The sequence below is a fragment of the Cibotium barometz genome, chromosome 7 (assembly GCF_041138505.1).
Source record: "Cibotium barometz isolate CiBa-2024 chromosome 7, ASM4113850v1, whole genome shotgun sequence".
Lineage (NCBI taxonomy): Eukaryota > Viridiplantae > Streptophyta > Polypodiopsida > Cyatheales > Cibotiaceae > Cibotium > Cibotium barometz.
The window spans coordinates 20650676-20667823 of NC_141052.1; the positions used below are offsets into that span (position 1 = coordinate 20650676).

The 17148-nt window shown below is 38.3% G+C and overlaps 1 protein-coding gene across 6 annotated transcripts in view; it reads left to right on the plus strand.

The window, feature by feature from the left end:
- Positions 1-17148, plus strand: part of LOC147636774 (uncharacterized) — an 80611-nt gene that overhangs the window by 45082 nt on the left and 18381 nt on the right. For 2 of the 6 annotated variants that reach the window (XR_015266203.1, XR_015266204.1), the window contains exon 3: positions 3604-3729. The exons of 1 other annotated variant lie outside the window; for it this stretch is intronic. The gene's annotated coding sequence lies outside the window, so the exon portion shown is untranslated. Of the gene's footprint in view, positions 1-849; positions 3830-17148 lie in introns of those variants that run through there. 3 more of the 6 variants (XR_015266207.1, XR_015266206.1, XM_086800303.1) reach the window with 2 other exon arrangements.

Sequence of the window (17148 nt, forward strand, 5' to 3'; positions counted from 1 at the left end):
TTACCATCTACCCATGCATAAACATAAAAACTTAAAACTCATATGAGCTACTACGAGAGAATATGATTGCTCCCTTATGAGATGGGCATATGTATGTACTTAGGTACTTAGCTAGCATGGTTGTTTTTTCTTGGTAAACTAAGATCACAAAAAAAAGAATGTTAATGTAAAGCTCCTAATATGCATTCGGAAAAAAAGAAATGTTAATGTAAGCTTCTAATAAACATGCATATAGAGCATGCATAGCTCCAATATGCATACATATAGAGCATATAGAGCTCTAATATGCATACATATAGAGCATACATAGAGCATATAGAGCTCTAATATGCATACATCCCAATGTGTACCATTAACAGAAAGGGTTTAAGGTTTACAGCTTACCTCAATAGGAAGGCTAGGGTGTTGAGACCAAAACAAAGAAGACCTATAATCATAGACTACAGTCAATGCATAGGCATAGAAGAAGACATATAATCATAGACTAGAGTCAGTGCATAGGCATAGAAGCCTCTTATGCATTCTCTAAGCATGCATATTAAAGCATACATAGAGCATGCATAAAGCATACATATACATGCGTGCATATTAATTGGATCACTTTTCATGTTGTATGTATGCATATTAAAGCATACATAGAGCATGCATAAAGCATACATATACATGCGTGCATATTAGAGCACACATAGAGCATGCATGGCTCTAATATGCATGCATGGAACATATGTATTCTCTATGCATGCATGGCTCTAATATGCATGCATGGAACATATGTATTCTCTATGCATGCATAGCTCCAATATGCATACATGGAACATATGTATTCTCTATGCATGCATAAAGCATAGCTCTATGCATGCTAGAGCTTTGCATGCTCTATTATGCATTCATAGAGCATACATATGTATGTATGCATATTAGATCTATGTGTATGCTCTGATATTCATGCATATTAGAGCATACCCATGTGTATGCTCTAATATGCATGTATATAGGCCTCTTATACATAATATGCATGTATATAGGCCTCTTATACATAATATCTCTATGCAGAGAGGCCTCTTTATTCATAGAGCCCTTTATGCATACACGAAAACAAAATCTCCCATAGCACCATTACTAGAGAAAAGAATCTCATGTTACCATACGTTACAATGTAGCTAGCACTTCATGTAGTTAAAATTTCATTTCTTGGCACCTCCATATCCCTCTATTGGCAACCCTCACGTGCATCTATTATCTCCCTCTTCTCATATCTCTCCTTGGAAAACCCTCACCTTGTCTCCCTCAATGCTCATCTGCCTCTTTTCATATCCCTCCTTGGCAAACCCCTCATCTCCCTCAAACTCATCTCCCTCCTCTAAGAGATAATTCGATTTTCCTCTCTCTTCTCTCCACAAGCATGCAACACATATGTAATGATTTCTCCTTTTCTTTACTAATAAGTAGGGCATTGTAAGTTTATGTTTTATCTCACCTAATATTTGAACTTTTTATTTTTAGAGGATATTTTCACATAAGGTGAGAAAATCTCTCCTCATAAGGTGAGCAACCCTCTGTCACATTTTTTTTGAAATAAACATCCAAAGTACTCATAAGTATAACATCACCTATATCATAGGCAAAAGCCTAAGTAATTTATATAATTTTGATTAGGTGTAGACACTAAACACTAAATAGCATGGTATTATTATACTTTCTTAGTTTGCATTCTCATTAAGTTTTAAAAATGTAAACAATGGCTAGATATGGTAAAAATGAATACATTTTTTTTTCAAGATATTGAGAAGAGAAGGAGGAGGAGGATTATGATAATTCATGTGTATTGAATCTATATGTTTTTTGTAAAACTAGTAGCTTTTTCTAGTCTATAATTTGCAATAAAGAAAAATTACAAATAAGAAACCATGCAACCTATGAAATTGTATAAGTAATATACTTAATGGAAAAAAGATTTGATAGATTATTTATACTAGAAGTATGGTTAATGAAAGAGATCTTGATTATTTCTTTTATACTAAGAGAGTGAAAATTGTTGTCTACAAATTTGTTATCAAGAGAGTAAAGGAGATCAAAAGAATGACTCCAAATAACACTACTACTTGGGTGAACATTACACACTTGAAAAACTTTGGGTGGTGTGAATAGTTTGTGCATTTCAAAATTTTGAGAATATTAATTTATATATGATCATAAATTATACATATTCTTAGGAAGTAGTATGAAGTCCAAATGATTATTACCTTTTAAATTCTTACCAAAAGAATATTGGTCTAAGCTAGGATGTGATATTTGAAGAGATACCACATCAAATAGAGAGGTTTCCCTTTATCATACAACAAGTAAATCACCATGGGCCATAACCTAGTGGTACTATGGATATCCTTGTCACACCATTTTAAAACGAAATGGACTTTGGAGATGAATCATGTGGATCTTGCTAACTGTATCTTGCCAAGCTTATGGAAGGAGGAAAAACTCTAGCCATCAAGAATGAACCTTGCAAATTTTCAAGGTCTAGACTGAGTCAAAGGAGAAAACGAGGTCTCAATATTACTTTGTGAAGAACATAACTATATTATAGATAAAGCTAAATGAAGCTATCTCCTTTGCAAAAGATTGACTTTTGTGACTCACATTGGGTAAGAAATTTAGACATTGTACATGGTGTTATTTATGTTTTGTTTCATAGTGTGTTTTTTGGATAACTAGGAAGAATTCTATGAACACTCTCTTTAATTGAGGTTGAGTAATATTTATGGCTCTATTGTTCATGGGAAGTTACATACGAAAAGAAAAATTGATCAATAATATGTTCGCATGTACAAGTAATTAGCCTTCTCCAAGCATTTATTATATATAATGGATGTTTATAAAAAAACAATCCTTACTACTTATCACCATGTACTCATTTTTAAACTTCTTCATTATTTAAGTACCCTTCATAAGAATATGCCATGTTTGAATAGAATAGATTCTCAATCCTAGTGCTAACACTAAAGTGAAGTCTGAAGACTACATAATATGCTAAAGCTCCATACGATCTTGCTTTACAAGTATGGCTACACATGTGCATGTGCATATATGTGTGTTCACAAGCATATAAAATTGTAAGTGTTAGCATCCACACATGCTTGTGGATGCATGCACATGAGTACATTCACATGTGCATGTGAGAGCATAATGCTAAGAGATTTAACATTTTTAAAAAATAATTCCACATCTTTAGGGGCCTAATAAAATTATATTGATTTTTCTCACATACTTGTGTAAAAAACTATTGCCTTTGTGAAATATAAAAATATTGAAATATTATTAAAAAAAACATGAAATAAGTCAACATACACTAGAAAGATGTTGATAAGTACACCTTCTTGCATAGAACTTGAGCTTAAATTTTATACCATTTGCATTCAAATGGTATAAAACATAAGATATTTTGTAAAGTTTTGCACAGTGGTAATCTTATTTTATAGTATTTTAAATAATAAAGTGTTACGTACTCACTTTTCTCTCTTTTATCTTATTGATTTCAACTTGAAGCTTTGATTTAAGTCTCACAAGGTTTTTGAGATGTAAAGACATGAGGTTTTCATTCATCAGAAAGCTATACACAAAAGAAAGAAGACATAATGAGGATGAAGGCCTATAAATACATATCGACATATTATGAGGAGAAATGTCTACAAATACATGTAGCATTATGATATCCAAGGTTCATCGACTAAGGTACAAAACATGTACTTGGCATATCACAAGCATATCTAAAAATCATTAGTGTATCTCAAATTATTTTCCTATCTTTGTTGTATTTGTAAGTAGTCAATTTGTTTTGTCAATACATGTGTTTCATGTTTCTAGTACTATCACATATAAAAATAATTATCATAATGAGGGGATTATTATTCATAATGAGGAATTTAGTATTCATAATAACCTTCATGATATCTTTTCCAAATATTGGAGGCAAACTAGCATAGATTTATCTTAACTGCATTGTTGGATATAAATTATTACTTCTGAATCATTTTCTCTAGAATGATAGTGACTTCTTTCATCTCTATTTTTTGTGCTAGTAAAAACAATTTCCTAAGTTTATATATTTATATATATATGCTTCGTTAAAAAATCCTGTCTTTTCTTTTTTTTTTTCCCCCCCTCCCTTTGCCTTTTGTCCTCTACTCGTCGCTAGATGATCTGGAACGTAAACGTTCTTTGTCGTTTCATTCCACCGGCCAGGCTGCCGGCGGTGAATGCGTGCCTTATTTTTTTTCGTCCGCATCGGCCAGCCATGCTATTCGGCCACATCTTCTTCCTCTGTGTTGGCGTTGACGACTCCTTCTTCATACCCCCCCCCTCCCCCCCTTCCCTTGTACTCCTATAAAGTGTCACCCAGCCGACGGCTCCCGACGGCTCAGCCTCACTCCCTCCATTTCGTCCCTAATAGCCCTCCCCACTCACTCGCCACGTCCAACCAGCCCCCTCACTCCCTCTACTCACACCCACCCCCTTGCCACCTTCATCTGCTAGCGCACGCCACTCATTCGTGCCATCCAACCCCCTTGCCTTGTCATCTTTTGCTACCGTATATCCCCCCTCACTACTCATTCGTGCCAGCCAACCCCCTCGCCACCTTTTTCTAGCTTCCCCCCCTCACCACTCATTCTTACTAGCAACCAACAACCTCACTCTCTATGCTTCGCTCATGCGTAGCCCCTCACCACCCTCGCTACTACTCACCCCATCTCTCTCAGCCCCCCTTACCACTGGTCTTATACTCCGTTGCTAGTGAACGCCCTCACCACTCACATACTCCCCCTCCATCGCTAATTCCCTCACCCACTCATGGAATTCTCGCTCCGAGATTCTCTATCTTAGTCTCCTGCACACTCCCCCTCCATTGCTAATTCCCTCACCCACTCATGGAATTCTCGCTCCGAGATTCTCTATCTTAGTCTCCTGCGCACTCCCCCTCCATTGCTAATTCCCTCACCCACTCATGGACTTCTCCCTCCGAGATTCTCTATCTTAGTCTCCTTCACACTCTCTCTCAATCTTTAGTCCCTCTCTCGCTCTCGCTCTCCCTTTCCCTTTCCCCCTCTCTCTCTCTCTCTCAATCAATCAATTTCTTTCATCGTTTCTTCCATTTTTCACTGCTAGGATAAAGAAAATAACTACAACTTGATATGATCTATATTTAAAACCTAGTGGTTGAAGAATAAACTGAGAGATTAGAGGTTCTATCTCCAAGAGTTTCTCAATATATTCTACGTAAGAGAGGATCTCCACTCAACTCCCAAGCCATCTGAGTTACTTCTCGGTAATAAGCAAAGGCTCAACCACAATAAAGAATAATGGCTTGTGAAGGACATGCACAATGTAGAGGACATGGGTGTCCAATGGTAGTTGACTGTGATGAGGATACAACTGAATAGCAGTAGCTCCAAATGTCTCCCAAGGAAGTGGAGGACCAGCTCACATCCCCATAATCACAAATATTGCACCTCCACCTCAGCGTGTAAATGGGACCAACCCTAGAAGTTCTTGATTAAGAAAAGGGATTGTCCAATGTATCTAACTAGATAATTTTTCTTTAAGAAAATAGAAGAGGTTATCTCTCTTATGTGAGAATTTTTGTTGCATGGATTGTTACGCGAAATGTGGATATATGATTAGGACAAGGCCAATAGTATATTCTAAAGTTTTTGAAAATAAACTAAGGGACGTGTTTTTCTTAGGGGTGACCATTTCAAAGTGATCATTCTTGGGCAAGTGGGCAATTCCCTACCCAGGGTAAAAAAATCTTGAGTATTTATGGGGTTGGGGCAACTTCTTATAATGGTTAACCCACCACAAAGCAGGGTGAGGGCTCCTTCGAAGATTATGGGGTTGGGGCAACTTCTTATAATGGTTAACCCACCACAAAGCAGGGTGAGGGCTCCTTCGAAGATTGCAAACCCGAGCTTGATAGGTTTCATGTTAGTATAGGTGAGTGAGGGGACATTTCAGCTTACTAATATGTGATAATTTATTACCACAACGGTTGCAATGCCTAGTTTGTATATGTAACTTGGTGCTCCAAGGGATGTTTTCCAGATTGTATTGTAATTGAAGCTTATGATTATATATGTATCATTTTTAAAATGATTTGTTGGCATTAAGGGATAAAGGAACCCATGAAGGAAATTAAATTAAGGAATTTCGTTATGTGATGCATATGTACCAATAATGTGCTTAGTAATTAAAAACCTCATTGATCGTATCCTGAATCTGAAAAGTGGGCCATAGGGTGGACCGAACTAGTCAAAAACTTTCCAAAGAAAAAAATATAGATAATATAGGTCATACCCCCAAGATCATGAATATATTCGTATATCGGATAGTCAATAATTAGCTCCCGATTAGGCGATCTTCATAGAAAGTTTGGTAGTGACATCCCTCTTTACCTTGAAGGAAGGAAGGGTATAGGAGGTATCTTACAGGTTGTATCAGAGCCATGTTAAGAGTACAGAGAGAATTAATATGTGACATTTGTATTAGAGGTATGATGTCATATGAGTATTGATTGAACAGTAGAAATACTCAAATTAACCTTCGACTAGTTAGTAGTCAAACCAATTGATGAATGAAGATCTTGGGCAAGTCACTTTTTAGACTTCTATCGACCGCCAGTATCAAGGATGAAGTTTCTATTGTTTCCCTCTTCTCGTGAATATATATTTGTTGCTAGTAGAGTTGAACAAGTTTATAGATGCCAAGCTATTCATCCTTCAGATTTTAGAGAAGCTTATGGTACTAAAATACTTCTTATTCTATGGGACTCTTTTCCCAGATCAAAGTGTCATTGATGAAAATGGAGACTCATGTTACACATGTAATCAGATCACTCACTTCATCCCCAAGCATAGGATTCATTGTTGTGGTGGGTTTCACTCGTTATTTTAAGGGATCTCTAGTAGGTTTCATCTGGGATTTTCAAGAATCTCTAATTCCACCAAAATCTATGCCTTGGATCTTACAAAACAGCCTCCCAAGTTTGTCATAGGGTTAAATAACCTTTGCAAAAGTATTGTAAATCAACACGCAACCTTCATCACAAAATGTAATAAAACATAAAAAATATCTTTTTGACCTCTTTATTTTTCCCCAAGTTTGGTATTAAAGTGTTTTCTCTCTTTTCACGCCAACATGATGAAGAAGCTGAAAGGAAATTTGTGCTTAAGCAGATGCAACTCTCTTCCTTCTCAGGAGAAGGAAAAGATGTGGTAAAGGTGTAGAGGCATGGATAGATTCCATGACTAACTATTTCTCTCTTGTTGGTATTAATAAAGCCAACTAATCTATGTTGGGCCATTCCACTAATTGGTGATGCTAAGCTATGGTGGAAGGAGTCATGTGTAGAGAAAAGGGTGTCAAGAAAACACTCTCTCTTGGGAACAAAACAAGGGAGTTATTAAGGAAAGGTACTTCCATTAGACTTTAAAACCATGAAGATGAATGAGTTCTATAGCTTGACCTAAAAGAATTCATCAATGGATGCTTACTACTCCCACTTTGTTAGATTCAAAGAAGTATGCTCTAACTATGACCTTGGCTCAATCCATTAGCGGATTTGTGCAATGCTTAAACCCTCGCCCAACCATCGGCTAGAATCCATGTAGCCGACCAGCCTTGAGGATGAACTTTTTTGAGCTAAACCTTTATAGGAAGAGACCTTACCACGAGTCATCCAATTCAAGGTGACCCTATGGAATTCACCCTTCAATCGACCGAGATCAGTGGTCAAAATTCACTACCACTCTTTCCTCGCCCATAGACCTTATAGAATGATATGCATGGCAAAGTGGAGTGTGCCACGATTGCCATCAACCACGTCATGTTGTGCTGAATTCCCTCATCTCCCCAAGCCTCTTAACCTTTCAAAAATATTACCTCCTCCAAACTTTCCCAAGAACCCACAAACTAATCTAGCGAAAGAACTACTTCCATTCAACAACCGATTCAAGTAAGAAATAGAGTTCAAGTCCCTTGAAATATCAAGGACAGGGTCGTGGAAGAGGAAGAGTTGCTATGATTAAATATGAGGTAGCAACCCTTGAAGATGAAGAGGAGGCTAGAGCCTAGGCTTATGCTGGACAAAGCACCAAGGTGAAAATCATAATTTTCAGTGTCTATACACCAACATCCCATCATGGTAAGCATTTTAAATTGTTGATTAATTGTAGAAGTACCCATTTACTTCTTTCACCAAACTGCATCCGACACTTAGGTCTTAATCAAAAACCATCCACAAAAATGGTCATTGAGCTAGTTAGTGGGGCAAGGAAGTAATTTCCCAGCATACCATAGGGGATCTAGAGTTTGATCTCAATGTGGTAAACCAACCAATTGCTACTTCCATGTGATGCCCCTTGATATTTATGATGGTATTCTTGGAATGGATTGGCTAAAATAAAAAAGGGTGGAAAAATCTCATTCAAGGATGCCATAAAGGAAGAAGTAGTCAATCAAGACTAGCACAATCTCAAGGGTCGTATATCAGTATAGACGCACTTATAGATGCGTGTATATCCGTGCATATAGCCATGCATATAGTTACGTAAATAGCCGCGAAAACCTCTCCAGATTGCAAATTTTCCCATGGCCCCTCTCTCACTTCCATCTCTCTCTAGTTTGTGCGGCTATGTTCTCATTCTCTTGTAGTGATCACCCTTCAATCGACCGAGATCAATGGTTGAAATTCACTACCACTCTTTCCTCGCCCATAGACCCTATAGAATGATATGCATGGCAAAGTGGAGTGTGCCACGATTGCCATCAACCACATCATGTTGTGCTGAATTCCCTCATCTCCCCAAGCCTCTGAACCTTTCAAAATTACCTCCTCCAAACTTTCCCAGGAACCCAAAAACTAATCTAGCGAAAGAATTTCTTCCATTCAACAACCGAGTCAAGTAAGAAATAGAGTTCAAGGCCCTTGAAATATCAAGGACAGGGTCGTCGAAGAGGAAGAGTTGCTATGATCAAATATGAGGTAGCAACCCTTAAAGATGAAGAGTAGGCTAGAGCCTCGGTTTATGCTAGATAGAGCACCAGGGTGAAAATCATGATTTTCAGTGATCTAGACACCAACATCCCATCATGGCAAGCATTTTAAATTGTTGATTGATTCTAGAAGTACTCATTTACTTCTTTCACACCAAACTGCATCAGACAATTAAGTCTTAATCAAAAATCATCCACAAAAATGATCGTTGAGCTAGCTACTGGTGGCAAGGAAGTAATTTCCAGCATACCATAGGGGATCTAGAGTTTGATCTCAATGGTAAACCAACCAACTGCTACTTGCATGTGATGCCCCTTGATATTTATGATGGTATTCTTGGAATGGATTGGTTAAAATAAAAAAGGGTGGAAAAATCTCATTCAAGGATGCCATAAAGAAAGAAGTAGTCAATGAAAACTAGCACGATCTTAAGGGTCGTATATCAGTATAGACACGCTTATAGACGCGCATATATCCGTGCATATAGCCACACATATAGCTATGTAAATAGCCACGTAAACCCCTCCAGATTGCAAATTCGCCCATGGCCCCTCTCTCACTTCTATGTCTCTCTAGTTTGTGCGGCTATGTTCTCATTCTCTTGTAGTGATCACCCTTCAATCGACCGAGATCAATGGTTGAAATTCACTACCACTCTTTCCTCGCCCCATAGACCCTATAGAATGATATGCATGGCAAAGTGGAGTGTGCCACGATTGCCATCAACCAGGTCATGTTGTGTTGAATTGCCTCATCTCCCCAAGCCTCTTAACCTTTCAAAATTACCTCCTCCAAACTATCCTAGGAACCCACAAACTAATCTAGGGGAAGAATTTCTTCCATTCAACAACCGAGTCAAGTAAGAAATAGAGTTCAAGGCCCTTGAAATATCAAGGATAGGGTCGTCGAAGAGGAAGAGTTGCTATGATCAAATATGAGGTAGCAACCCTTGAAGATGAAGAGGAGGCCAGAGCCTGGGTAGAGCACGAAGGTGAAAATCGTAATTTTTAGTGATCTAGACACCAACATCCCATCATGGGTAAGCATTTTAAATTGTTGATTGATCACTAGAAGTACTCATTTACTTCTTTCACCAAACTGCATGAGACAATTAGTTCTTAATCAAAAACCATCCACAAAAATGGTCATTGAGCTAGCTAGTGGCAAGGAAGTAATTTCCCAGCATACCATAGGGGATCTAGAGTTTGATCTCAATGGTAAACCAACCAGCTACTACTTGCGTGTGATGCCCCTTGATATTTATGATGGTATTCAAATGGATTGGTTAAAATAAAAAAGGGTGGAAAAATCTCATTCAGGGATGCCATAAAGGAAGAAATAGTCAATGAAGACTAGCACGATCTCAAGGGTCATATATCAGTATAGACACGCTTATAGACACACATATAGATGCGCATATATCCATGCATATATCCGTGCATATAGCCATGCATATAGCTGTGTAGTAAATAGCCGCGTAAACCCCTCCACATCGCAAATTTGCCCATGGCCCCTCTCTCACTTCCATGTCTCTCTAGTTTGTGCAGCTATGTTCTCATTCTCTTGTAGTGATCACCCTTCAATCGACCGAGATCAATGGTTGAAATTCACTACCACTCTTTCCTCGCCCATAGACCCTATAGAATGATATGCATGGCAAAGTGGAGTGTGACACGATTGCCATCAACCAGGTCATGTTCTGTTGAATTCCCTCATCTCCCCAAGCCTCTTAACCTTTCAAAATTACCTCCTCCAAACTTTCCCAGGAACCCACAAACTAATCTAGGGGAAGAATTGCTTCCATTCAACAACCAAGTCAAGAAAGAAATAGAGTTCAAGGCCCTTGAAATATCAAGTACAGGGTCGTCGAAGAGGAAGAGTTGCTGTGATCAAATATGAGGTAGCAACCCTTGAAGATGAAGAGGAGGCCAGAGCCTGGGTTTATGCTGGATAGAGCACCAAGGTGAAAATCATAATTTTCAGTGATCTAGACACCAACATCCCATCATGGTATGCATTTTAAATTGTTGATTGATTATGGAAGTACTCATTTACTTCTTTCACCAAACTGCATCAGACACTTAGTTCTTAATCAAAAACCATCCACAAAAAATGGTCATTGAGCTAGCTAGTGTGGCAAAGGAAGTAATTTCTTAGCATACCATAGGGGATCTAGAGTTTGATCTCAATGGTAAACCAACCATTTGCTACTTCCATGTGAGGCCCCTTGATATTTATGATGGTATTCTTGGAATGGATTGGCTAAAATAAAAAAGGGTGGAAAAATCCCATTCAAGGATGCCATAAAGGAAGAAGTAGTCAATGAAGACTAGCACGATCTCAAGGGTCATAAGTTTTATATTTGGGATAGCAATCAAAGACTCAAAGCATGGATGCAATGCATACAAGAATGTAAGTTAATGCTTTCACATTGAATGAGTTAAGTTAATAATTTGATTCTCTTTTATTTCTCCTTATAATGAGTTAGGTTTGTAGGTTATGAGCATGTACCTCAAATGTACATGAAGGTTGTTTGCCAATTCATCGATGTGGAGAAAAGAATACAGGGTGAATTGTTGTTGGCTTTGAGAGTCACTAATGATGAGTAGGTGCCTCAGTCTCACTTTAGTTTTTATTGCTTGTCACATACACAAGTATTCATATTTTAACATTTGGTATAGGATTACTCGTGCCCATGTGGCACCCTCATTTGCACATGAGGTGTTCCTCTTTCAAAAGTTCGGTTTGGCATATAAGAAATCTTTTTTGGAGCAGTTGATAGATGAGGAAAGGCATTGGGTTGAAGTTGAGATGTCTCTAGATCATAGGCATTGGGTTGAAGTTGAGATGTCTCTAGAGCATAGGCATGGCCCTACTGTATGGTATAATGCACTAGCTAATTGTCCTTACTCTAGTTTGGAAGATAAAATCTTTATTGATATTGTTTTGATCATGGTTCCATTTCACTTCCATTATTACAACTCATGTTTATTTCCATCCTACATAGGAAGAGTTCTTTGAATCATTGAAAAGGCCACTTCAAAGTTGGATAGGGAAAGTATGACACTCGAGGAGTTCACATATGCTCATATCAAAGAGGCTAGAGGGGTGGAGAATGTCTTTCAAGACAAAACATACAAATTGTTGCAGATTGCAAACCCTACCAAAAATGGTGATGCATTTTTCCAATTCACTTATGCATATGATTGGAACAAGAAAAATTATCTAGTGAGGGACAAGATACTCACCCTTGCTCAGTCTAGACTTGAGCCTGATAGGTGAGATTGGAGGGTTAACATGTGGTGCTTATGTTTGTGTTATGTTTGTCATGTTTTTTCCCAACAACATGCGATGGTCCATTTTTGTTTGTTGTGATGTTGCAAGAAATCTACCATTTTGCACATGATGATTCAAACTAATGTGAAATATGAAGGTTACATTAGAAATTTTCGAGGAGGTTTTGAGATTGCGCAAAATTGAAAACCTATCTCAAGAAGGAGACATATTGGCATTGCATGTGTGAAGAGAGTCTAAGTATTATTTGAGGTCTTATTAGAGACATTAATATGAGAGGCTTGTTGCTACTTGAAGGTTTTGTGGAGCAGCTAAATGATGAAAGGGATAACCATGTAGAAGATGCCTTCCTTGACATTGTAAGAGATATGAAGCCCATGCGTGATACATCTAAGCAACTAGAGATTCAACTATTTGCTAAGAGAGGATTGTGTATAGGTAAGGGGTGTTTTAGTTTTCCATCATGCTCTAGGTCTCTTCTTTATGCATCACTCTAATTGACATGTATGCTAGGTGAGTGGGTACATTGCTGAGGGCCTTGAAATTAAATTCATGCCCTCCACAAATCTGATTATGGGCTAACCCCAATAGTGTGGAGTGCATGTATCCTCAACGCTTTTAGAAGCATGATGTTTTGAGGTGGGATATGAATCTATGCCCTTGGTGGTTAGACTATCCACTTCGAATGAGGCATTCATCCGAAATGAGCTCTATGCCCATGAGTAACTCTGTCTCAACTAAATCTCATTATGTATCTATGGTGGGTCTTGTGCTTAATCTCGTCTACATTCCTCATTAGATTTTTCATACATCCATCATGATTTTACTCCCTCGTGAGAGTATAAACCCATTGAGGAAAAAGGTTCAACAATGCTGCAATGACCTATGATTGACCACTCAAAGCATGGAGTGGTAACATGGGTGTAGGAGCACCATCCATGAGCGGAGAAGGGCAATATTTTCATGAAATCTTGTTAGCTTCTAATTCTTGTTTAGTATGAGTTAATTGTGATTTAACAATTCATATTGGTCTATATACCATGGCCCCCTTTTCACACATACTTATTAATGTTCACCCTACTTGGCCTTTGGCCCATAAGCCTATCTCCCTCACTTACATTTGGCCCCTTGGCCTAATACAACTTATGCTTGGCCCTTGGCCTCCTATGTACAATTTCTATCCACACACCTCTTCATTACAAACCATCCCCACCCAAATATGTTTCATCCTAAAAACATGCACAAAGTAAAACCATAGTATGGATGGTTTGCATAAGCATCAAAATGAACAACTTCACACTTCTTTGCCAAAACTATACAAATCTTGAGCATGATTTGAGCCTTTGAGACCTCCAAAACTTTGTGTAATGCTGCCCAACTCACTGTCAATCATGTCTAAGAAGTGTATATATCAATTGCATCCATTTAAGCCTCTCTTATGCCTCGTAAATAGTAAATTACAACAAGCTGTTTTTCACTTTTTTGACTCAAAAATCCACCTTAGATATATCAAAAAGGTGTTCCATCCCCTCCAACATAGAGGTGTTCTTCTATATTGCTTCATCTTAAGGAAAACCTTTGACAAGGTTGCGTAACACCTTCTCTCTTTCTCCTCCTAACACCTTCTCTGGAATGTACTCCACCATGCTATATTCACTCATGGGTGGAAGCTCATCCAATACTTGCACCTCCAGCCTAACACAAACCTTCATATGTGATACATGAAAGACATCATGTATCCTTGTAGTAGATGGAAGTATCAATTGATAAGCCACTTCTTCACGAACCCTTCTCAATACTTTGTATGGCCCAATTTAATGGTGTGCAAGCTTTGTGTTGGTACTACCTTTGAGAGATCCATATCGAGTCTTAGGTGTTGTCAAGAACACAAAGTCCCCTTCTTTGAATTCCAATGGTCTGCAGCGGCGACGTGCATCTTCATAATGCTTCATCTTCTCTTGAGACTTCTTGATGTTCTCTTTGCATGTTTGCAAAAGTGTTTGCGTTCTTTCCATTTCCTCCCTTACATGTAGATTTGCATTCTCTTTCTTGAATTCTACGATCCGTACATGCACCTTGTAGCCATACATAGCCTTACAAAGCGACATTACAATACTACTATGATAGGTGTTATTGTAGGCGAACTCTTCCAAATGCAACCAATTATCCCATGCATGTTGCGTTTCATAGAAATAGTTCCTCAAGTAAGTCGTCTCAAGCCACTTATTGACCCTCTCGATTTGACCCATCAGTTTCTGGGTGATAGGTTGTGCTAGGAGTCAACTTGGTACCCATGCTATCAAACAATGTACGCCAAAATGTGCCAATGAACTTCACATCTCCATCACTGACTATTTTTTGAGGCATACTATGCAACTTGAACACATTTTCCATGAGTTGGTGTGCCACCATAGATGTCGAGTGTCTCACTTCTGTTGGTACAAAATGGGCAACTTTTGTCAACAATCAATCAACCACCACATAGATGCTATCCCATCCCCTCTTGGTAGAAGGCAAGCCAGGCATTGAATCCATAACAATATGCATCCGGAATAGGTAAGAGCTGAAGCAATCTATCGGGCTTGTGTGTGGTATCCTTGTTGAGTTCACAAGGCATACACTTAGCAACATACTCTTTGAATTCCCTACATTGACCTTTCCAATGAAATCTCTTTATTATGCCATTGTAGGTTTTGAAAAAACCCAAATGTCCCACCATGGGATTAGAATGCATCTCATCCACCATGACCTTTTTCTTGAAGAATGAGTGGGGTATAAGATACACCCTTTCTTTGCGATAGAGGATACCATTTTGTAACCGAAAATGAGGTAAATCATAAAAACACCATGCTGTTATTTTTGCACTATTTGTGAAGCCTCGTAATCAAGTATGTATTCCTCTTGAATCTCCTCAATCCAATCATTATGCACTTCTGTGATGTCTGATATAATGAACATGCCCATATTCTAGAAAGTGAATTTGCCACCACATTTTCCTTTCCCTTTATATATGTGATCTCAAAATCATATTGCTGAAGGGTAGCCAAACACCTTCTTTGCTTAGGTGGTGAAAGATTTGATTGTGATAAGAATAATTAAAGAACCCTATGGTCACTTTGCACATAAAACTTTCTTCCATAAAGATAGTGATGGCATTTCTTGATTGCATGTAAGATTTGGTCATGCACATGCATCCCCATATCCTTGTCATCAAGTTTGTGGACTTCATAAGAAATTACCCCATGGTCTTGATACAACATGGCACCAATGCCTCTTCTACATGTATCTGCTCTATTAGTGAAAGGCTTGGAGAAATCCGAGCATATCAAGATAGGTGCCGCAGTAAGCATTCTTTTTAGCTCACCAAAACTCTTTTGTGCTGTAACATCCCAAAAGAATGCATCCTTCTTCAACTTATCCGTCAAAGGAGCTACTATATGTGCATACTTCTCAATGAACCGATCATAAAATGCTGAGAGACCTAAGAATCCCTGCACTTGAGTGAGATTGATGGGAGTAGGCCAATTCTTCACACATTCCACCTTCTTGGGATCTACCTTTATGCCAGCATGCAATTGGTTGGCTCTCAATGCATCAAATACTTCCTTCACACACATGAACTAAGTGCTCCTTTTAACTCTTTCTATACACCAATATTTCATTAAAAAAACACCAATACAAACTTGAAGAGGAATGGTTGTAGCACTTTGTTCATCAATGCTTGAAAATGAAGGAAAATGGAGGTAATGATGCATTTATGGGGGCAGATCAAAGCATATGTATGCCATTAGTGATGGGTGATTAAGAATATGATTAAAATGAGACTAAGCTAATCACACAAGCATGCGGAGGGCATGAATCAAATACGAGAACTGATTTTTCACTCCCAAAGGTGTCGTTTTATAGGCCAAGAGTACATCCTTGATTCATGCGGAGGGCATGAATCAAATACGAGAACTGATTTTTCACTCCCAAAGGTGTCATTTTATAGGCCAAGAGTACATCCTTGAATATAGGAGAGGTGCCCTAATTTTAGGAGAGATGGAGAGATGGAGAGGAATGTGGAGAGGTAGAGTTATTGTAGGAGAGGTGGAGTGAATGTAGGTGGGCACTGCCTCAATTTTCTCCCTGATTCTCTACAGAGGAGGGTGTCCTCTTTTCACCTCTTTGACTAGACTCTTGTGCCTTTTACAATGTTGTAGTTACATGGATAATAACCTTTGAACCTTGGGTTATAATCTTGTCTTTATGTTTGGGTTATTTCCAACACCCTCCTATAATCCAAACATGAAAACAATGACTTATAAAACTGACTTTGCCTAACAACAAATCCTCCTTGATACATTGAGATAGAGAACCCCCTTAATCACAACATAGGGTACATAGGGTGTGTGTACTCTTCTCTTACAAACGTCAAGGCATGGATTAACAACAATAGGTGGGTATACACAACAAAGAGTTAAGCAGCCAGCAACACAACAAGAATTACTCAACAACTAGTGCTCACACAGACATAAGGCATAGCCAAATATGACTTAGATAATGTTTTAAAAGGCATAAGAGTCCTCTACATCTTCACACACTTGAGCAAGGTTGGTTTCTTCTACAACAGTGTTGACTTTCTTCTTTCCTTTCTTCTTGTCCTTGAGATAGCACCTTTAAGATGAGTGATTTGTCTTTCCACAATGCACACATGGATTGTTGGTGAAGCAGTCGTTAGTAAGATTATTTGTTCTTCCATAGCTTGCACACTTTTTCTTCATATTGTTAGAGGAGACAACATAGGCGCCTCTAAAGTCATCTTTGAC